Here is an 18,894-nt window from a genome sequence, read left to right on the forward strand (position 1 = left end):
AGATTCTTGCAGCTTGTACCTCAAAGATCCCTAGCTTCTCCATTACAGAGAGAGGCATGAGGTTTATGCTTGACCCTAGGTCACACAGAGCCTTCTTGAAGGTCATGGTGCCTACTGTACAAGGTATTGAGAACTTCCTAGGATCCTATCTCTTTTGAGGTAATCTCTGCCAAGTCAAGTCATCCAGTTCTTTGGTGAGTAAAGGGGGTTCGTTCTCCCAAGTCTCATTACCAAATAACTTGTCATTTAGCTTCATGATTGCTCCAAGGTACTTAGCAACTTGCTCTTCAGTGACATCTTCATCCTCTTCAGAGGAAGAATACTCATCAGAGCTCATGAATGGCAGAAGTAAATCCAATGGAATCTCTATGGTCTCAGTGTGAGCCTCAGATTCCCATGGTTCCTCATTAGGGAACTCATTGGAGGCCAGTGGACATCCATTGAGGTCTTCCTCAGTGGTGATCACTGCCTCTTTCTCCTCTCCAAATTCGGCCATGTTGATGGCCTTACACTCTCCTTTTGGATGCTCTTCTGTATTGCTTGGGAGAGTGCTAGGACGGAGTTCAGTAATTTTCTTACTCAGCTGATCCGCTTGTGCCTCCAAGTTTCTAATGGAGGACCTTGTTTCAGTCATGAAACTTTGAGTGGTTTTGATTAGATCAGAGACCATGGTTGCTAGGTTAGAGTGGCTCTGCTTAGAATTCTCTGTCTGTTGCTGAGAAGATGATGGAAAAGGCTTGCCATTGCTAAACCTATTTCTTCCACCATTATTGTTGTTGAAACCTTGTTGAGGTCTCTGTTGATCCTTCCATGAGAGATTTGGATGATCTCTCCATGAAGGATTATAGGTGTTTCCATAGGGTTCTCCCATGTAATTCACCTCTTCCATTGATGGGTTCTCAAGATCATAAGCTTCTTCTTCAGATGAAGCGTCCTTAGTACTGCCTGGTGCAGCTTGCATTCCAGACAGACTTTGAGAAATCATATTGACTTGCTGAGTCAATATTTTGTTCTGAGCCAATATGGCTTTCAGAGTATCAATCTCAAGAACTCCTTTCTTCTGATTCGTCCCATTGTTCACAGGATTCCTTTCAGAAGTGTACATGAATTGGTTATTTGCAACCATTTCAATGAGTTCTTGAGCTTCTGCAGGCGTCTTCTTCAGATGAAGAGATCCTCCAGCAGAGTTGTCCAATGATATCTTGGACAGTTCAGACAGACCATCATAGAAGATACCTATGATGCTCCATTCAGAAAACATGTCAGAAGGACACTTTCTGATCAATTGTTTGTATCTTTCCCAAGCTTCATAGAGGGATTCACCTTCCTTCTGTCTGAAGGTTTGGACTTCCACTCTAAGCTTACTCAATTTTTGAGGTGGAAAGAACTTTGCCAAGAAGGCATTGACTAGCTTTTCCTAAGAGTTCATGCTTTCTTTAGGTTGTGAGTCCAACCATATCCTAGCTCTGTCTCTTACAACAAAAGGGAATAGCATAATTTTGTAGACCTCAGGGTCAACCCTATTGGTCTTGACAGTGTCACAGATTTACAAGAATTCAGCTAAAAACTGATGAGGATCTTCCAATGGAAGTCCATGGAACTTGCAATTCTGTTGCATTAGAGAAACTAATTGAGGCTTAAGCTCAAAGTTGTTTGCTCCAATGGCAGGGATAGAGATGCTTCTCCCATAGAAGTCGGGAGTAGGTGCAGTAAAGTCACCCAGCACCTTCCTTGCATTGTTGGCATTGTTGTTGTTTTCGGCTGCCATGTCTTCTTCTTGTTTGAAGATTTCTGTTAGGTCCTCTACAGAGAGTAGTGCTTTAGCTTCTCTTAGCTTTCACTTCAAGGTTCTTTCAGGTTCAGGGTCAGCCTCAACAAGAACGCTTTTGTCTTTGTTCCTGCTCATATGAAAGAGAAGAGAACAAGAAAGTATGGAGTCCTCTATGTCACAGTATAGAGATTCCTTGAGGTGTCAGAGGAAAAGAAGAATAGAAGGAGAAGGTAGAAGAGTTCGAACTTATCAAGAGAGATTGAGTTCGAATTGTTGATAGTGGAGGAGTGTTAGTCCTTAAATAGAAGGATGTGAGAAGAGGGGAAGAATTTTCGAAAATAAAGTAAAAGATTTTGAAACAATTAAAAGAATTTTTGAAAAATTGATTGATGATTTTCGAAAACTAAGATTGAGAAAGAAATAAAGTGATTTTTGAAAAAGATTTTGAAATTAGAAATCAAAAAGATATGATTGAAAACTATTTTGAAAAAGATGTGATTAAGAAGATATGACTGAAAAACAATTTAAAAAGATTTGATTTTTAAAATTAATGACTTGGCTAACAAGAAATTTAAAAGACATGATTCAGACATTAAACCTTTCTCAACAGAAAAGGCAACATACTTGAAAGTTTTAAATCAAATCATTAATTGTTAGCAAGTATTTTTGAAAATGGAAAGAAATTGATTTTGAAAAGATATGATTGAAAAGATATGATTTGAAAAAGATTTGATTTTGAAAAATTATGAAAATTTGAAAAAAAATCTGAATTAAAAACAAAATCTTCCCTCTTGTGCCATCCTGGCATTAAAGACCCAGAATGGTATCCATTCTGGCGTTTAACGCCCAAAATGCTACCCTTTTGGGCGTTAAACGCCCAGCCAGGTACCCTGGCTAGCGTTTAAACGCCAGTTTTCCTTCTTCACTGGGCGTTTTGAACGCCCAGCTTTTTCTGTGTAATTCCTCTGCTGTATGTCCTGAATCTTCAATTCTCTGTATTATTGACTTGAAAAGACACAAATTAAGAATTTTTTTTTGAATTTTTAATGATGAGGAATAATCAAAATGCAACTAAAATCAAATAAACAATGCATGCAAGACACCAAACTTAGAAGTTTGTATACTATTGACACCAACAAATTGAGAATGCATATGAGAAACAACAAAACACTCAAGACAAGAGAATTTAAAGATCAGAGCAAGGAAATCATCAAGAACAACTTGAAGATCAATGAAGAACAAAATGCATGTAATTTTCGAAAATTAGAAGAGTAAAGACATGCAATTGATACCAAACTTAAAATGAGACACTAGACTCAAACAAGAAACATAAAATTTTTTTTGGTTTTTATGATTTTGTAATTTTTTTGGATTTTTCAAAAATTGAGTGGAAAAGAAAATAAGGATATCAAAATTCTTAATAAGAATTTCCAGGAATCATGCAATGTTAGTCTAAAGCTTTAGTCTAGAGAAATTAGACATGGCTACCCAAGCTTCAGCAGGACATTACATTCAACAGCTAAATTGATGAGAATCAATCAGCTTTTGTGATGATAAGAACATCACCTTGAAACTCTAGAATTCATTCTTAAGAATTCTGAAGAAAAATACCTAATCTAAGCAACAAGATGTACTGTCAGTTGTCCAAACTCAAACAATCCCCGACAACGGCGCCAAAAACTTGGTGCACGAAATTGTGATCATCAATGGCGCCATCAACATGGTACGCTCAATTGCAATCTCAACTCTTTATCACAACTTTGCACAACTGACCAGCAAGTGCACTGGGTCGTCCAAGTAATAAACCTTACGCGAGTAAGGGTCGATCCCACGGAGATTGTTGGTATGAAGCAAGCTATGGTCATCTTGTAAATCTCAGTCAGGCAGATTCAAATGGTTATGGAGGATTAATGATTAAAAGATAAATAAAACATAAAATAAAGATAGAGATACTTATGTAATTCATTGCTGAGAATTTCAGATAAGCGTATGGAGATGCTTTGTCCCTTCCGTCTCTCTGCTTTCCTACTGCCTTCATCCAATCCTTCTTACTCCTTTCCATGGCAAGCTGTATGTTGGGCATCACCGTTGTGAATGGCTACAGTCCCGTCCTCTCAGTGAAAATGTTCAACGCGCTCTGTCACAGCATGGCTATTCATCTGTCGGTTCTCGATCATGTCGGAATAGAATCCAGTGATTCTTTTGCGTCTGTCACTAACGCCCCACAATCGCGAGTTTGAAGCTCATCACAGTCATTCAATCCTTGAATCCTACTCAGAATACCACAGACAAGGTTTAGACCTTCCGGATTCTCAAGAATGCCGCCATCAATTCTAGCTTATACCACGAAGATTCTGATTAAGGAATCCAAGAGATATCCACTCAATCTAAGGTAGAATAGAGGTGGTTGTTGATGGTGTTTTTGTGGAAAAACAAATTTCCAACACACAAATCCAACCGGCAAGTATACCGGGTCGCATCAAGTAGTAATAACTCACTTAGAGTGAGGTCGATCCCACAGGGATTGATGGATCAAGCAATTTTAGTGGGTGATTAGTTTAGTCAAGCTAACATTGAGTGAATTGTGTGAAGTGTAGCCAACAGAAAGTAAATGGCAGGGAATTAAAAGTGCAGAATAATTAAATTGCTGAAACTTAAATTGCAAGAAACGTAAATTGCATCAAAAATAAAGGGGTTGGGTGCTGGAAATTAAAGAGAGCAATAGAGTAAGCAACTAGAAATTTAAATTGCAGAAAATGTAAATGTGCAGGAAATTAAATCAAGCTCAATGTGAACAAAGATGTGAAAGTGCAGAATGCAGGAAAGGAAATTGCAGAAAAGTAAATGTAGCAGAAGAGGAATGAAACAGAAAGTAAAATGTAGCTCAATTTCAATAGCTAAGGAAAAGTTGAAGATCTCAGGGGTGGAGGATACTAGAAAACAAGTCTAGATCTCAATCCCTTCCTTGATCCAATAGAGAATAATTGCAGAAGAAAAGAGAGAAGCAATCAGTGAAGACTCAAATTCAATCCTCAATTTCTTAGAAATCTGCAGAAAGTAAACAAAGAGAATTCTCAAAGTGAGAATGAAACAGAATTCCTCCAATCTCACTCAAGATTCCAAACAGAAAAGAAAACTAAGAGAGAGCTATCTACTGCTACTAATCCCTAATGGAGCAAGCCTTCCGAGCTCTAATTGATGCCTTTAAATAGGCTTTACAAAATAAAAAATGAAAATGAAATTAAAACAAATTACAAAAATGAAAATCCTAATTTAATTGATCCATGTGCCTTTGAGTGATGATGTGGGCTTTGCTTGCTTTGGATTTGAGGGAAAATGGGTCTTGGATGGCCTTGATTTAATTTGGTGAGGAATTGAATTTATATGAAAGTTGGCCCATATGTTGCTCCCAGGAGGCTGCCCTGCCCTTGTGGAGGGCAGGGTAGGATTTGGTGTTGGTGCATGCGTGGTGCGGGCGTGGTGCAGGCTGGTGCGCAAGATGCTGCCCTGCCCTCGCGGAGGGCAGGGCAGAAAAAATTGGTGCACCAGAATTGTGCCACGGTGCGCTGCTGGTGCTGCCAGATGATGCTGCGGTGCGCCAGAAGGGTGCCTTGGTGCGCCAGAATTGTGCACCAACAAAATGCTGCCCTGCCCTCGCGGAGGGCAGGGCAGTGTTTCCACTTTGACGTCCCGAGTTCGAAACTTGGATGCTACACACGCTACCCATTTTCCTTGGTTTTCTTGGCACCAAAGTAAGGCCTAGTTTCTTGCTTCCTCATAGCCCTTAAAGATGCCTTTCGTTCCTGCCTCAATTGTACGCCAAATATAGATTGCTACATATCATTGGAAAGCTCTGAATGTCAGCTTTCCAACGCAACTGGAAACACATCAATCAGATGTCTGTAGCTCAAGTTATAGCCCTTTGAAGTAGGCATGGTCATGCTGTGAGCGGCCAGATTTTAACTTAGCGAAAATTTGCTCCAACCTCACTTTGTTTCATCATGATTCTGCCCTGCCCTTGGCAAGGGCAGGGCAGTGTGCGTGCTGGTTGCTTCCTCCTTTGATTTGGTCATGGGCCACGCTTTTAAAAGCGTGGCCTAAGGCTCCAAAGTGTGCTCCAACTTCAAAGTGTGTCCCAAAGCTCTTTTTTCTCCTTTTTTGTGCTTCTTTGCTTCTTTTTCTTCTTATTTCCTACAAGATTTATAAAATTAAAATATCAAGAAAATATATCATTTAAGTACAAAAGCATTCAATATTTAAGCACAAATTATCAATTTCTTGTATGAAAAGCATAGAAAAATAGGTATATGATGACATGTCATCAGTTGTCAGGCACACGTTCATAGGTGAGAATGATGATGAGTGTCACGGATCATCACATTCATCAAGTTGAGGAACAAGTGGTATCTTAGAACAAGAATAAGCTGAATTGAATAGAAAAACAATAGTAATTGCATTAATACTCGAGGTACAGCAGAGCTCCACACCTTAATCTATGGTGTGTAGAAACTCCACCGTTGAAAATACATAAGAACAAGGTCTAGACATGGTCGTGAGGCCAGCCCCATGATCTAAGATAGCATAAGACTACTCAAAGATAGCTACCAAGATGAAAATACAATAGCAAAAGGTCCTATTTATAGAGAACTAGTAGCTTAGGGTTTACAAAAATGAGTAAATGACGTAAAAATCCACTTCCGGGCCCACTTGGTGTGTGCTTGGGCTGAGCATTGAAGCTTTCATGTGTAGAGACTTTTCTTGGAGTTAAACGCCAGCTTTTGTGCCAGTTTGGGCGTTTAACTCCCACTTCTGTGCCAGTTCCGGCGTTAAACGCTGGGCAGTCTTGAGCTGATTTGGAACGCCGGTTTGGGCCATCAAATCTCGGGCAAAGTATGGACTATTATATATTTCTGGAAAGCCCAGGATGTCTACTTTCCAACTCAATTGAGAGCGCGCCAATTGGGCTTCTGTAGCTCCAGAAAATCCACTTCGACTGCAGGGAGGTCAGAATCCAACAGCATCTGCAGTCCTTTTTCAGCCTCTGAATCAGATTTTTGCTCAGGTCCCTCAATTTTAGCCAGAAAATACCTGAAATCACAGAAAAATACACAAACTCATAGTAAAGTCCAGAAAAGTGAATTTTAAATAAAAACTAATAAAAATATAAGAAAAACTAACTAAAACATACTAAAAACATACTAAAAACAATGTCAAAAAGCGTATAAATTATCCGCTCATCACAAGCTCTATGTGATCTTGGGGCAAGTATCAACCTGATACCTGCATCTACTATCAAAAAGCTTGGTTTGACTGAAGAGGTCAAACCAACCCGGATATGTCTCCAACTTGCTGATGACTCCATTAAATACCTATCAGGCGTGATTAAAGATATGATTGTCAAGGTTGGGCCATTTGCCTTTCCTATTGACTTTGTGGTGTTGGAAATGGAGGAGCACAAGAGTGCAACTCTCATTCTAGGAAGACCTTTCCTAGCAACTGGCCGAACCCTCATTGACGTCCAAAAAGGGGAAGTAACCCTGAGAGTCAATGAAGATGAGTTCAAGTTGAATGTTGTCAAAGCTATGCAGCATCCAGACACCCCAAATGACTGCATGAGCATTGATATTATTGACTCTCTGGTAAAAGAGATCAATATGATTGAGAGTCTTGAATCAGAGCTGGAGGATATCTTTAAAGATGTTCAGCCTGATCTGGAGGAATCAGAGAGAATAATAGAACCTCTGAAAATCCCTTAGGAAGAGGAGAAACCTCCTAAACACGAGCTCAAACCATTACCACCATCCCTGAAATATGCATTTCTGGGAGAAGGTGATACCTTTCCTGTAATTATATGCTCTACCTTAGAGCCACAGGAAGAGGAAGCACTAATTCAAGTGCTAATGACACACAAGACAGCTCTTGGGTGGTCCATCAGTGATCTTAAGGGCATTAGCCTAGCCAGATGCATGCACAAGATCTTATTGGAGGGTGACGCTAAGCAGTGGTTCAACCACAAAGGCGGCTGAATCCAGCCATGAAGGAGGTGGTGTAGAAGGAGGTCACTAAATTACTAGAGGCTAGGATTATTTATCCTATTTCTGATAGCCCCTGGGTAAGCGCTGTCCAAGTCGTCCCTAAGAAGGGTGGCATGATAGTGGTTCATAATGAAAAAAATGAACTGGTTCCAACAAGAACAGTTACAGGGTGGCGTATGTGTATTGATTATAGAAGGCTAAATACAGCTACCAGAAAGGATCATTTTCCTTTACCATTTATAGACCAGATGCTAGAAAGACTAACAGGTCATAAATACTACTGCTTCCTGGATGGATATTCAGGTTATAATCAAATTGCAGTAGATCCCCAGGATCAAGAGAAAACAGCATTCACATGTCCATCCGGAGTATTTGCATGCAGAAGGATGCCATTTGGTCTGTGCAATGCACCTGTAACCTTTCAAAGGTGCATGCTCTCTATTTTCTCTGATATGGTGGAAAAATTCCTAGAAGTCTTCATGGATGACTTTTCAGTGTTTGGAGACTTATTCAGCTCCTGTCTTGACCATCTAGCACTTGTTCTAATGAGGTGCCAAGAGACTAACCTGGTTTTAAACTGGGAGAAATGTCACTTTATGGTGACTGAAGGAATTGTCCTTGGACACAAAATTTCGAACAAGAAAATAGAGGTGGATCAAGCTAAGGTAGAGGTAATTAAAAAATTACCACCACCTGCCAATGTTAAGGCAATCAAAAGCTTTCTGGGGCATGCAGGATTCTATAGGAGGTTTATAAAGGATTTTTCAAAAATTGCGAATTCTCTAAGTAATCTGCTAGCTGCTGACATGCCATTTATCTTTGACAAGGAGTGTCTGCAGGCATTTGAGACTCTGAAAGCTAAGCTGGTCACAGCAGCAGTCATCTCTGCACCAGACTGGATATTACCTTTTGAACTAATGTGTGATGCCAGTGACCATGCCATTGGTGCAGTGATGGGACAAAGGCATGACAAGCTTCTCCACGTCAATTACTATGCCAGTCATGTTCTAAATGACGCATAGAAGAACTACACAACCACAGAAAAAGAGTTACTTGCAGTGGTTTACGCCATTGACAAGTTCAGATCTTATTTAGTAGGATCAAAAGTGATTGTGTACACTGACCATGCTGCTCTTAAATATCTACTCACAAAGCAGGATTCAAAACCCAGACTCATAAGATGGGTGTTGCTTCTGCAAGAGTTTGATATAGAAATAAGAGACAAAAAAGGGACAGAGAATCAAGTAGTAGATCACCTGTCCCGAATAGAACCAGTAGAAGGGGCGTCCCTCTCTCTTACTGAGATCTCTGAAAACTTTCTGGATGAGCAACTATTTGCCATCCAGGAGGTGCCATGGTTTGCAGACATTGCAAACTACAAGGCAGTAAGATTCATACCCAAAGAGTACAGTAGGCAGCAAACAAAGAAATTGATCACGTATGTAAAGTACTATCTTTGGGATGAACCATATCTCTTCAAGAGATGTGCAGACGGAGTAATCCGTAGATGTGTGCCTAAAGAAGAAGCACAAAAGATCCTCTGGCACTGCCATGGATCACAGTATGGAGGACATTTTGGAAGTGAGCGAACAGCCACAAGAGTCCTCCAATGTGGCTTTTATTGGCCTACTCTCTATAAAGATTCCCGAGTGTTTGTACTTAATTGTGACAGTTGCCAAAGATCTGGCAATCTGCCTCACAGTTATGCCATGCCTCAACAAGGGATCTTGGAGATTGAGTTGTTTGATGTATGGGGTATTGACTTCATGGGGCCATTCCCACCATCATACTCAAACACTTATATTCTGGTGGCAGTGGATTATGTATCCAAATGGGTGGAAGCTATAGCAACACCCACTAATGGTACTAAGACAGTGCTGAAATTCCTCCAGAAACACATCTTCAGCAGATTTGGTATCCCTAGAGTACTAATCAGTGATGGGGGCACTCATTTTTGCAATAAATAGCTTTACTCTGCTTTGGTTCGATATGGAGTAAGCCACAGGGTAGCCACTCCATATCATCCACAGACAAATGGGCAAGTTGAAGTCTCTAATAGAGAACTTAAAAGAATCCTGGAACGGACTGTGATTAACCGTAGAAGGGATTGGGCAAGAAGCTTGGATGATGCTCTGTGGGCATACAGAACAGCATTCAAGACTCCTATAGGAACTTCTCCATACCAGCTTGTGTATGGAAAAGCCTGTCTTTTGCCAGTGGAACTGGAACATAAGGCCTACTGGGCAACCAGATTCCTAAACCTTGATGCCAAGTTAGCTGGAGAAAAACGATTGCTCCAGTTAAATGAGCTAGAGGAATTCAGACTTAATTCTTTCGAAAATGCAAAAATTTACAAAGAGAAAGCAAAAAGATGGCATGATAAGAAACTGTCATCCAGAGTCTTTGAGCCAGGGCAGAAAGTTCTGCTATTTAATTCTAGGCTCAGATTAGTCCCCGGGAAATTGAAATCCCGACGGAGAGGACCATATGTGATTACAAGTGTGTCACCATATGGATACGTAGAGATTCAGGATAATGATTCTAACAAAAAGTTCATTGTTAATGGAAAGAGAGTCAAACATTATCTTGAAAGCAATTTTGAGCAAGAATGCTCAAAACTGAGACTTAATTAGAGCTCAGTAGTAGTCCAGCTAAAGACAATAAAGAAGCGCTTGCTGGGAGGCAACCCAGCCATTTACAAAGCTTATTTGTTAATTAATTGATTTTTACAGGTATATGTCAATTATCTTCAAGGTAAAATAGCAATTGCTTAAGTTCACAGAGTTACAGAAGGATCCAAAGGATAAAACAGCAAAAAGGAAGTTCACTGGTGCGAAAAAGCCAGCAAAAGCTGTTTTGGGTGTTGAACACACAAAATAAGCACTTACTGGGCCTTCAACGCCAGTAAAGATAGCCATCTGAGCGTTAAACGCCAGAAAGGAGCATCTTCTGGGCGTTGAACGCTAGAAAGAAGCACCTTCTGGGCGTTCAACGCTAGATTTACAGCGTCCTGGGCGTTCAGAAAAACGCCCAGTGACAAAGGAGTTCCTGGCGTTGAACGCCAGAAAGAAGCAACAACTGGGCGTTGAACGCCCAGGAGAAGCTGCACATGGGCGTTAAACGCCCAAAACATGCAGCGTTTGGGCGTTTAACGCCAGGATGGTGGGGAGGAGGTAAATTCGATTTTACTTCAATTTTTTTTTTAATTTTTATGTTCCAATTCATGATTTCTTGCATAAACATGTTACAAATTCTCATCCTTTAATTCCAAAAATTTTAATCCTAATTTCTAAAAACCCTTTTTCAAAAATATCAAATGTATCTTAATCCATAAACACAAATCTTTTTCCAATCCAATCCAACTCTTTTTCAAAATTTTCAAAACTCAATTATCTTTTAAAATCTTTTTCAAAATAAAAATTTAGATTTATCTTTTTCAAATATCATTAACATTTTTTTAATTTTAAATTATATCTTTTTCTTATCTTATTTATCTTTTATAAATCATATCTTCTATCTTATCTTTCTTCAATATTTTCGAAAACCCAACCCCCCTCCCTTTGAATCCACATTCGGCCTCCCTCCTCTCATCCACCATTCGACACTAGCTCTCCTTCTATCCCTCTCCTTTCTTTTCTTTTGCTTGAGGACAAGCAAACCTCTAAGTTTAGTGTGTTTATCTGTGATCACTAAACCATACCCACTAAGATCATGGTTCCTAAAGGAAAACAACCCACTCCAAGAGGCAAGAAAGAGAGTATTCCAAAACTACTTTGGAATCAAGGGAAGTTCTTAACCAAAGAACATTCAGACCATTACTACAAAATAATGGGTCTAAGATCAGTGATCCCAGAAGTCAAATTCGATCTGAAAGAAGATGAATATCCGGAGATCCAAGAGCAAATTCGAAACAGGAACTGTGAAATCCTAGCTAATCCTGAAACAAAAGTGGGAAGGAATATGGTTTAGGAGTTCTACGCTAATCTGTGGCAAACAGATAGGCAGAGAATATCTGGAACTGCCCTCTATGACTATCGAACCTTGGTAAGAGGAAAGATTGTTCACATCCATCCTGAAAAAATCAGGGAGATCTTTAAGCTGCCTCAGCTAAAAGATGACCCAGACTCCTTTAATAGGAGAATGATGAGAACAAACAAGGGCCTGGACAAGATTCTAGAGGATATATGCATCCCTGGAGTCAGGTGGACCACCAGCACCACGGGTGTCCCAAATCAACTCAAGAGAGAAGATCTCAAACCAGTAGCCAGAGGCTGGCTGGACTTCATTGGGTGTTCTATATTGCCCTCTAGTAACCGTTCTGAAGTCAAGATTAAAAGAGCAGTGATGATTCACTGCATTATGTTGGGAAAAGAAGTAGAAGTTCATCAGTTAATTTCGTGTGAACTTTACATAATAGCAAACAAGAAATCCAAAGACACCAAATTGGCTTATCCAAGCCTAATCTCTATGCTATGTAAAGATGGGAATAACTGAATATATCTCAGTTGAGTGGCCAATCACCAAAATATCAATGGAAAAACAACAAGTGCAGGATGACTCCATCAAAAGGAGAGCACAGGAATTCCTCCCAGAAATCCCTCAATTTGAATAATGGGAGCATCTTGAAGCATCTGTTACCAAGTTGCAAGAAGCTATGGACCAAATAAAGGAAGAACAGAATAATCAAAATAGCATGCTTTGCAAATTGCTTAGGGAACAAGAAGAGCAAGGGTGTGACTTAAAGGAACTGAAGCGTCAAAAATTATCTCTTGAAGGATGATGAGCGGATAATTTATACGCTTTTTGGCATTGTTTTTAGGTAGTTTTTAGTAAGTTCAAGCTACTTTTAGGGATGTTTTCATTAGTTTTTATGTTAAATTCACATTTCTGGACTTTACTATGAGTTTGTGTGTTTTTCTGTGATTTCAGGTAATTTCTGGCTGAAATTGAGGGACTTGAGCAAAACTCTGAAAAAGGCTGACAAAAGGACTACTGATGCTGTTGGAATCTGACCTCCCTGCACTCGAAATGGATTTTATGGAGCTACAGATCTCCAAATAGCGCGCTCTGAACGGCGTTGGAAATTAGACATCCAGAGCTTTCCAGCAATATATAATAGTTCATACTTTATTCTGAAATTGACGACGTAACTTGGCGTTGAACGCCAAGTACATGCTGCTGTCTGGAGTTAAACGCCAGAAACACGTCATTATCCGGAGTTGAACGCCCAAAACACGTTATAACTTGGACTTCAACTCCAAGAAAAGCCTCAGCTTGTGGATAGATCAAGCTCAGCCCAAGCATACACCAAGTGGGCCCCGGAAGTGGATTTATGCATCAATTACTTACTCATGTAAACCCTAGTAGCTAGTCTAGTATAAATAGGATAAGTTACTATTGTATTAGACATCTTTTGACAGTTTAATCTTTTGACTTTGTAGTCTTTGATCATTCGGTCTCTTGATCATTCAGGGGGCTGGCCATTCGGCCATGCCTGAACCTTTCACTTATGTATTTTCAACAGTGGAGTTTCTGCACACCATAGATTAAGGGTGCGGAGCTCTGCTGTACCTCAAATTTCAATACAATTACTATTACTTTTTATTCAATTCTCTTTTATTCTTATTCCAAGATATACGTTGCACTTCAACTTGATGAATGTGATGATCCGTGACACTCATCATCATTCTCACCTATGAACGCGTGTGACTGACAACCACCTCCGTTCTACTTTAGGCCGGGCGCATATCTCTTAGATTCCCCAACAGAATCTTCGTGGTATAAGCTAGAATTGATGGCGGCATTCATGAGATTCCGGAAAGTCTAAACCTTGTCTATGGTATTCCGAGTAGGATTCTGGGATTGAATGACTGTGACGAGCTTCAAACTCCTGAAGGCTGGGCGTGATGACAAACGCAAAAGAATCAAGGGATTCTATTCCAACCTGATTGAGAACCGACAGATGATTAGCCGTGCTGTGACAGAGCATAGGACCATTTTCACTGAAAGGATGGGATGTAGCCTTTGACAATGGTGATTCCCTACATACAGCTTGCCATGGAAAGGAGTAAGAAGGATTGGATGAATGTAATAAAAAAGTAGAGATACGAGAGGAGCACAGCATCTCCATACGCCTATCTGAAATTCCCACTATTGATTTACATAAGTATTTCTATCCCTTTTTATTTTCTATTTATTATTAATTTTCGAACTCATCATAAACCAATTTAATCTGCCTAACTGAGATTTACAAGGTGACCATAGCTTGCTTCATACCAACAATCTCTGTGGGATCGACCCTTACTCACGTAAGGTATTACTTGGATGACCCAGTACACTTGTTGGTTAAGTTGAACGGAGTTATGATCACACCAGGGATTATTAAGATCCCAATTTATCACACCATGATCTCTTTGGGGTATTTTTGATTTCACACGAATACAAAGAGACCAACTTTGAGGATCACAATTTTGTCCACCAAGTTTTTGGCGCCGTTGCCGGGGATTGTTCGAGTATGGACAACTGACGGTTCATCTTGTTTCTCAGATTAGGTAATTTTCTTTTCAAAAATCTTTTTCAAAATTTTTCTTTTCTTTTTCGTTTTTCCAAACTTTATTTTCGAAAAAAATTAATAAAAATCCAAAAAAATTAATAAAATCATAAAAATCAAAAATATTTTGTGCTTCTTGTTTAAGTCTTGAGTCAATTTTTAAGTTTGGTGTCAATTGCATGCTTTAAAAATTTTTCTTGCATTTTTTGAAAAATCCATGCATTCATAGAGTTCTTCGTGATCTTCAAGTTGTTCTTGATAAGTCTTCTTGTTTGATCTTGATGTTTTCTTGTTTTGTGTTGTTTGTTGTTTTTCATATGCATTTTTCGTTTGTTAGAGTCCATGCATTAAAGATTTCTATGTTTGGTGTCTTGCATGTTTTCTTTGCATAAAAATTTTTTCAAAATTATGTTCTTGATGTTCATCATGATCTTCAAGGTGTTCTTGGTGTTCATCTTGACATTCATAGTGTTCTTGCATGCATCATGTGTTTTGATCCAAAATTTTCATATTTTAGGTCATTTTTATGTTTTTCTCTCTCATCTTTAAATATTCAAAAATCAAAAAAATATCTTTTCCTTTTTTTCTCTCCAAATTTGTGAAATTTTGGGTTGACTTGGTCAAAAATTTTTAAAATCAGTTATTTCTTACAAGTCAAGTCAAATTTTCAATTTTAAATATCTTATCTAACTTCTTATCTTCTTATATTTTCAAATTTGATTTTAATATCTTTTTCAACTAACTCTTTAACTTTTTGTTTGTTTCCTATCTTTTTCAAAACTAACTAACTACTTTTCCCTCTCTAATTTTCGAAAATATTTCATCTCTTTTTCAAAAAAAAAGATTCTTTTTGTTTTAAATTTTAATTTTAATCTTATCTTATTTCGAATTTTCGAAAATTACTAACCCTTTTTTAAAACTATTTTCGAATTTTCTATCTCTTCTCTCTTATTCTATTTAATTATTTAATTACTAACACTTCTCTTCACCTCTCTTCATCTAAAAAAATCCAAACCCAATCTATCCCTTGTGTTTGGATTCTTCACTTTTCTTTCTTCTATCCCCTTCTTTTTCTACTAACATAAAGGAATCTCTATACTGTGACATAGAGGATTCCTCTTCTTTTCTTGTTTTCTTCTCTTTCATATGAGCAGGAACAAGGATAAAGGCACTCTTGTTGAAATTGATCCAGAACCTGAAAGGACTCTGAAGAGAAAATTAAGAGAAGCTAAGTTACAACAATCTAAAGGTAACCTTTCAGAAATATTAGAACAAGAGAAGGAGATGGAAGCCGAAAATAATAATAATGCAAGGAGAATGCTTGGTGACTTCACAAAGCCAACGTCCAAGTTTGATGGAAGAAGCATCTCCATTCCTGCCATTGGAGCCAATAACTTTGAGCTGAAACCTCAGCTAGTTGCCTTAATGCAACAAAACTGCAAGTTTTATGGACTTCCATCTGAAGATCCTTATCAGTTTTTAACTGAGTTCTTGCAGATCTATGAGACTGTAAAGACGAATGGAGTTGATCCTGAAGTCTACAGACTCATGCTTTTCCCTTTTGCTTTAAGAGACAGAGCTAGAATATGGTTGGATTCACAACCCAAGGATAGCCTAGACTCCTGGGATAAGCTAGTCACTGCCTTCTTGGATAAATTCTTTCCTCCTCAAAAGCTGAGCAAGCTGAGAGTGGATGTTCAAACCTTCAAACAAAAAGATGGTGAATCCCTCTATGAAGCTTGGGAAAGATACAAGCAGCTGACCAAAAGATGTCCATCCAACATGTTTTCAGAATGGACCATATTAGATATATTCTATTATGGTCTATCTAAATTTTTGAAAATGTCATTGGACCATTCTGCAGGTGGATCTATTCACCTAAAGAAAATGCCTGAAGAGGCTCAAGAACTCATTGATATGGTTGTGAACAACCAATTCATGTACACTTCTGAGAGGAATTCCGTGAATAATGGGATACCTCAGAAGAAAGGAGTTCTTGAAATTGATGCTCTGAATGCCATATTGGCTCAGAAAAAAGTGTTGACTCAGCAAGTCAACATGATCTCTCAAAGTCTGAATGGATGGCAAAATGCATCCAACAGTACTAAAGAGGCAGCTTCTGAAGAAGCTTATGATCTTGAGAACCCTGCAATGGCAGAGGTTAATTACATGGGTGAACCTTATGGAAACACCTATAATCCATCATGGAGAAATCATCCAAATTTCTCATGGAAGGATCAACAAAAGCCTCAACAAGGCTTTAACATTGGTGGACGCACTAGGCTAAGCAATAGCAAGCCTTTTCCATCATCTTCTCAGCAACAGACAGAGAATTCTGAACAAAACACTTCTAATTTAGCCAATCTAGTCTCTGATCTGTCAAAAGCCACTTTCAGTTTCATGAGTGAAACAAGATCCTCCATCAAAAATCTGGAGGCACAAGTGGGCCAGCTGAGTAAGAGAGTCATTGAAGCTCCTCCTAGTATTCTCCCAAGCAATACAGAAGAGAATCCAAAAGGAGAGTGCAAGGCCATTGATGTGATCAATGTGGCCGAATGCACAAGGGAGGAGGAGGATGAAAATCCTAGTGAGGAAGACCTCCTGGGACGTCCTTCAAGTAAGAAGGAGTTTCCTATTAAGGATCCAAAAGAATCTGAGGCTCATACAGAGACCATAGAGATTCCATTAAATCTCCTTCTGCCATTCATGAGCTCTGAAGACTATTCTTCCTCTGAAGAGGATGAAGATGTGACTGGAGAGCAAGTTGCTCAATACTTAGGAGCTATCATGAAGCTAAATGCCAAGTTGTTTGGTAATGAGACTTGGGAAAGTGAACCTCCCTTGCTCATTAATGAACTAGATACCTGGATTCAGCAAATTTTACCTCAAAAGAGACAAGATCCTGGAAAGTTCTTAATACCTTGTACCATAGGCACTATGACCTTTGAAAAGGCTCTATGTGATCTAGGGTCAGGGATAAATCTTATGCCACTCTCTGTAATGGAGAAGCTGGGGATCATTGAGGTGCAACCTGCCTTGTTCTCATCACAATTGGCAGACAAGTCATTGAGACAAGCTTATGGAATAGTGGAGGACGTGTTAGTAAAGGTTGAGGGCCTTTACATCCCTGCTGATTTCATAATCTTAGACACTGGGAAGGAAGAGGATGAATGCATTATCCTTGGAAGACCTTTCCTAGCCACAGTAGGAGCTGTGATAGATGTCAACAGAGGTGAATTAGTCCTTCAATTGAATGGGGACTACCTTGTGTTTAAAGCACATGGCCATCCCTATGTGACAAAAGAGAGTAAGCATGAAGAGCTTCTCTCAGTTCAGAGTCAAGAAGAGCCCCCACAGTCAAACTCTAAGTTTGGTGTTGGGAGGCCACAACCAAACTCTAAGTTTGGTGTTAAGGCCCCATATCCAAACTCTAAGTTTGGTGTTGGGACTATACAACATTGACCTGATCACCTTTGTGGCTCCATGAGAGCCACTGTCAAGCTATTGACATTAAAGAAGCGCTTGTTGGGAGGCAACCCAATTTTATTTATCTAATTTTTATTTTATTGTTATTTTGTGTTTTATTAGGTACATGATCATGTGGAGTCACGAAAAAAATAGAAAATTAAAAATAGAATCAAAAACAGCAGAAGAAAAATCACACCCTGGAGGAAGCATAGGCTGGCGTTCAACGCCAGTAAGGAGCATCTGGCTGGCGTTCAACGCCAGAACAGAGCATCAACCTGGCGCTGAACGCCAGGAATGTGCCTAAGAGGAAAAGATGGCGCTGAACGCCAGCAACAAGCATGAAACTGGCGTTCAACGCCAGAAACATGCTTTACATGGGCGTTGAACGCCCAGAATGTGCACCACTCGGCGTTTAAATGCCAGAATGGTGTGCAAGGGCATTTTACATGCCTATTTGGTGCAGGGATGGAATTCCTTGACACCTCAGGATCTGTGGATCCCACAGGATCACCTCAGGATCTGTGGACCCCACATGATCCCCACCTACTATATTCCCACCTTACCTCCTAATCCTATTTTGTGATGAGTATTCCCCATGTCACACTTCCCAACACTCTTCACCAATCACCTCAATTCCTCTTCCCAAGCACCCCCTTCACCACTCACATCCATCCACTCTTCCCCATAAACCCCACCTACCTTCAAAAATTCAAAAACATTTTCCCACCCATTCCCACCCTAAATGGCCGAACCTACACCACCCTCTCCCTATATATACCCTTCCATTCTACTTCATTTTCACACAACACAACCCCCTCTTCTTCACCTTGGCCGAACCTACATCTCTCCCTCTCTACCATATTCTCTTCTTCTTCTTCTTCTCTTCTTTCTTCTATTGCTCGAGGACGAGCAATATTTTAAGTTTGGTGTGGTAAAAGCATAAGCTTTTTGTTTTTCCATTACCATCAATGGCACCTAAGGCCGGAGAATCCTCTAGAAAAGGAAAAGGGAAGACAAAAGCTTCCACCTCTGAGTCATGGGAAATGGAAAAATTCATCTCCAAAAGCCAT

General features: G+C 39.5%; 2 non-coding genes across 2 annotated transcripts; one reads left to right on the forward strand and one right to left on the reverse strand.

The window, feature by feature from the left end:
* The first annotated feature begins 1,259 nt into the window (after nt 1-1,259).
* LOC112713622 (small nucleolar RNA R71) lies at nt 1,260-1,363 on the forward strand. Its single transcript, XR_003158593.1, has one exon. It is a non-coding gene; the product is annotated as a small nucleolar RNA R71 (small nucleolar RNA).
* A 14,673-nt stretch (nt 1,364-16,036) lies between these two features.
* On the reverse strand, nt 16,037-16,145 carry LOC112713698 (small nucleolar RNA R71). The gene has a single exon (XR_003158669.1). It is a non-coding gene; the product is annotated as a small nucleolar RNA R71 (small nucleolar RNA).
* Nucleotides 16,146-18,894: the final 2,749 nt, after the last annotated feature.

Source organism: Arachis hypogaea, chromosome 9 (assembly GCF_003086295.3).
Source record: "Arachis hypogaea cultivar Tifrunner chromosome 9, arahy.Tifrunner.gnm2.J5K5, whole genome shotgun sequence".
Lineage (NCBI taxonomy): Eukaryota > Viridiplantae > Streptophyta > Magnoliopsida > Fabales > Fabaceae > Arachis > Arachis hypogaea.